A 5,000-nucleotide genomic window follows, 5' to 3' on the forward strand; every position below is an offset into this window, starting at 1 on the left:
ACACATACATGGTGTATTTTACCTCATCTAGTGTACTGATTTATTATATATTTATATATATTTTATTATATAAATCAACAACAAAGACTTATGCAATCTCTCTGTCTACATTATGAAAACAGCTAAAACAAACGAAAAATATTATAACAGTGAAATTCCTCGTAATTCCACTAATTCCATAATTGCAATAGTCTATTTCTCTATTAAAACAACAGCGATTGAGTAAGTGTATTTATTCAGCGATCACAATCGCAAACAATATAGTTCAAGTTCAAGTTCAAGTCTGCTTTATTGTCAATTCTTCCACATGTACAGCACATAGATTGCTTAAAATAAGCAAAACACACCGGGCAGAAAATTTATGAATTTAACAGCGAAGCTCTGATTCGGGGATTAGAACTCTTGATATTTGGCAACCGCACTCATGAAAGCTCGCATAGTAGAGGCGTGTAGAGCAGTCTGCAATAACATTTTGTCTCCTTTTTTGACGAAAATAAAAAGAGGTTTTTGGTAAAGTTTTTATCTTTTTGAATACATTTTAGTCTCGTTTTATTTCGTCAACGAAATTGCATGTTGATATAGTCTTAGTTATCATTTATTGACCTCATTGTCGTCTTCGTCTCGTCTTAGTCATGGGAAAAAAGCTCGTCAACGAACATTTTTCGTCATAGTCTTCGTTAACGAAATTAAGTTTTTCCTTCAGTTTTCAAAAAAATCTCCTTCCACATGAAAACGCAAACGCATGCTATGAAGCATTGTCAAGAGCATGCCAAACCAACAGGTGGCGATATAATCTCAACCGTAAAGCCATGTTGGCCAATCAGAAGCCTGAAAAAGTTTCCAGTAGGCGGAGATAACAGCGTGTGCTCCAACAACACAAGCCAAAAACTCCGGTTTTGCCGTCTACATGATAACACTGCAACCAGAGTTTTTGAAAATCTTCACCCTGGCAGGCGTTTTCAAAAATGTTCGGTTTCAGTGAACTGGTGCTGCGTTTGCGTGTGGACGAACGGCCAAACCGCATAGAAAAAGCTGCGGTTTTAAAAATAACCGCGTTCGTGTGGATTCATTTATGTAAAGTGCACTTCTTTTTTGTTTTTTTTCAGTGTGAACACCCTACTTAAGCTATATTATAAAAAGGATAAGTATGCAAATTGGGATGCACCTCTTTATTTAACATTGCTTTCATTGTGAGGTGTGAATATGGGGCAGCATTGTCCTTTTGAGCTCCTGTGATGTCCAGAGCTGGTTATGAATAGTCTGTCAGGCAGAGAGTTGAATAAAGTCAATAAGGAATAACTTCTCCCATTACTATTTGAGGCAGTTAGATGACGGATGCCTTGCATTTACCGCTAAGCGCTATCTAAAGCACTTATAGCCACTTTTCAACCCCCAGACAAGGCAAAAGTAAGCTTGACTTTTTATCTGCTTTTATCCCAGTGCATACTTGCCGCCTTTAAAAAAAAAAAATCAGTTTTACTATTTTATCCTCCCATAATGTAATATGGCGAGCCAAGCACTTCCTGCATATCATAAGGTATTGAAAGGTACAATTGAATTAGACTAAAGAGCTCTGAAGGATGGAGGGCACTCACAATCTCTTTTTTTGCTGTAACTTGACAGCGTGTGCTCCAACAACACAAGCCAAAAACTCCGGTTTTGCCGTCTACATGATAACACTGCAACCAGAGTTTTTGAAAATCTTCACCCTGGCAGGCGTTTTCAAAAATGTTCGGTTTCAGTGAACTGGTGCTGCGTTTGCGTGTGGACGAACGGCCAAACCGCATAGAAAAAGCTGCGGTTTTAAAAATAACCGCGTTCGTGTGGATTCATTTATGTAAAGTGCACTTCTTTTTTGTTTTTTTTCAGTGTGAACACCCTACTTAAGCTATATTATAAAAAGGATAAGTATGCAAATTGGGATGCACCTCTTTATTTAACATTGCTTTCATTGTGAGGTGTGAATATGGGGCAGCATTGTCCTTTTGAGCTCCTGTGATGTCCAGAGCTGGTTATGAATAGTCTGTCAGGCAGAGAGTTGAATAAAGTCAATAAGGAATAACTTCTCCCATTACTATTTGAGGCAGTTAGATGACGGATGCCTTGCATTTACCGCTAAGCGCTATCTAAAGCACTTATAGCCACTTTTCAACCCCCAGACAAGGCAAAAGTAAGCTTGACTTTTTATCTGCTTTTATCCCAGTGCATACTTGCCGCCTTTAAAAAAAAATCCGTTTTACTATTTTATCCTCCCATAATGTGATATAGCGAGCCAAGCACTTCCTGCATATCATAAGGTATTGAAAAGTACAATTGAATTAGACTAAAGAGCTCTGAAGAATGGAGGGTACTCACATTCTCTTTTTTTTTTTTTTGCTGTAAATTGACACTGAAATAGTCTGTCTCATGCCCTCTCAGATGGATAACTTGCATATTAACTGGCTTGAAGCAAATTGTGTCAAAATGGGGCAGAATGCAGTAAATGAGATATCTATCGTTTCAGATCGCATTTCCTCTCATCAGTGGCCTTCTTTATTTCCTCACTCCCGTTAATGGGAGTTTATGACGTCTGCTGATGACCTGACCTTGACTCCTCTTCCACGTCAAATGTACTTTGTTCCACAGAACTAGAGCACAGTTAGTATGCGCCAAATGAGCCGTGTAATTTGTGTTGCTAAACATCCGGCTTCTGACACCTGTGAACTAGTGAAATCAAGAGGCAAAAGCTTACGCTTCTCCCTTTTTTTTTTCTGACGTTGACGTCTTTCAGCTTATATTTTTCTGAGTCTTAGACTTAATCGGGGCCTCTCATCAGATTGGGAATATCTAACGCTCCCAAAAAAGAAAAGCTTTGAATATACATATGATTAATAATTAATTCCATACTTTATTCCCCTTTGAAAGTGATTATGCAGAATAAATATTTCATTTGAGTACAAGACTTACATGACAAGTGCGCTAAGACAAGGGATAGTAATGGCACGCTGTTTGACAAGTCTGTGTAGGATTGCGGTCTGAGAGTTGGCCTCCCTTTCTTATAAATATAGCATTCAAGAGACGATTTAATCCTGCTGTAGGGTTTCTATTCACCTTTACCTTCCGAAAGCTTCTCCTGCTGCTTTCAGCTGCACACTACAGCGTATAAGTGGATCCATGTTAGATTTCACCGTCGGAGTAGCTTGCACGTTACTCAGAGTTTCTGACACCTTTGCACCTGCAAGCAGACAGGTGAGCGGGGCGCAGCGACGTGCCCCAATTATCCACCGTGTTAGTGAATAATCTGGCTGGAGAGAACAGTGGGGTGCCGAGAAACCGCAGGGGGCATCCTGACCTGAGGTGCTATTAATCTGGGTGCAGAACAGCTCAGCAACAGCTCCACTTGTGTGTTTGATGAGCCGCTTATCATGAAGCCCCGCTGCTTCTGAGTGCGGATGTGTTGGGCTCTCTTTTAAAAATGCTCTGTATTAATTAACCCCCTACCCACGGCTCCCCTGTTCAGGCTGATCTCCGCTTGTCTTTTGTTCTTAATGTACTAACCTGAGGTGAGCGCATTTCTGCTTGAAGAGTAACTATGTAGTGGTGGTTTTGTGCAGATGTTGTATTTGTGAGTGCCTGGAAGACTAGAGCCTTTAACTAGTGAATATGTTGCCAGCGCGAGTCAGTTTGTGTCGGTACTTCCAGTTTCATTTTAGGATTATATAGTGCTCTTTCAGTGCATTTGACTTCTCAAATCCTTCAGTACTTTTTGCATCCAATTATCATTAAATTGCCATTAAAAGAACAGTGACTGGGGCTTGTCAGATGCCTAAAGCATTCACATAATTTCATATTCCTTTTGCTCAGCAAAACAGCTTTTGCTTGTGTGGAATGCTTTTGTGAATCAGGCCCATTTTCTCAGCCTTAATTAAGGGCAGACAACAGGGCCTGTCTTGTAAAACTCAGCTGTACACTTAAACCAGCTGTCACAAAGCTGACATCAGTGTCTTAAATCCCCGGCGCGCAGGCCAGCGGTGACAGCGTTGTGGAAGAAATCTCCTTTGGTGGAAAGCATGATGTAGTCTTAAAGTAAAGCCGTGGCATCTCGTGGCAGCCACTAGCCTTTTCGCTTTTAATGAGAAGTCCGTATCTGATTACGAGGACACAGATATCCGCCGAACTATTCAGTGTCATGAATAGAAATACTATGAAACAGGAATTAATGTGTGACCTTTGTATAATAACATTTAATTTTGACTGTTTGAACGGAAGCTTAAAGGTGATCTGTACTGCCCCGCGAGGGCTAAAAGAGATTTTCACTATAAAATTGGTTTCAAGGAAAGGTGGTGCTAAGTCCACCCATACAGTTTTTTACATTTATTACTGGCCTTTTTGCTAGTTTTATTATAGATTAAATTAAAGAGAAGACTGAAAATAATGGGGAGAAAGGAATGGGAAATGGGGATTTTCAAATGTCGTGAGCCAGACTTGAACTTCTGTCGTCTGCATAAGCATCAAAGCTCAGCAGCTCAGAGTCAGTTATGGCTTCAGTCTTCCATGCCAGCATTTATTTTTCACTTTTCATGCACCTTACATTTCAACCTTTTGTCATAAATATTTGCATTATTGTAAAATGAGTGTGTATAACAGGAGGAAAGGTTTAGACGATGTGTATTTGTGTACACTACTATTCACTACTGTTTTTTTTTTCCATGTTTATAAAAAACTCTCATGCTCACCAAGGCTGCATTTATTTGATCACAAATACAGCGAAAACAGTAGTATTGTGAAATATTATTACAATTTGAATATATTTTCTAGTGTAATCTATTCCTTTGATGGCAAAGCTGAATTTTCAGCCATTTCTCCAGTCTTCAGTGTCACATAATTCTTCAGAAATCATTCTAATATACTGATTTGGTCCTCAAGAAACACTTATTTATATGATTGTTGAAAACAGTTGTGCTGCTTAATTTCTTCTTGGAAATTAACAGTTGTCTTTTTTCAGGATTCTCTGAAGACCA

At 39.3% G+C, this 5,000-nt stretch overlaps 1 long non-coding RNA gene across 1 annotated transcript in view; it reads right to left on the reverse strand.

The window, feature by feature from the left end:
• LOC107746493 (uncharacterized) overlaps positions 1 to 4,168 on the reverse strand; it is an 8,561-nt gene extending 4,393 nt beyond the window's left edge. The window contains exons 1-2 of the long non-coding RNA XR_001640704.1: positions 4,158 to 4,168; positions 3,474 to 3,476 (exon numbers count right to left, since the gene is read on the reverse strand). This is a non-coding gene — a long non-coding RNA (uncharacterized LOC107746493). The remainder of the gene's footprint in view (positions 1 to 3,473; positions 3,477 to 4,157) is intronic.
• Between the last annotated feature and the right edge of the window lie 832 nt (positions 4,169 to 5,000).

The sequence above is a fragment of the Sinocyclocheilus rhinocerous genome, unplaced genomic scaffold (genome assembly GCF_001515625.1).
Source record: "Sinocyclocheilus rhinocerous isolate Xijiao unplaced genomic scaffold, SAMN03320098_v1.1 scaffold18, whole genome shotgun sequence".
Taxonomy (NCBI): domain Eukaryota; kingdom Metazoa; phylum Chordata; class Actinopteri; order Cypriniformes; family Cyprinidae; genus Sinocyclocheilus; species Sinocyclocheilus rhinocerous.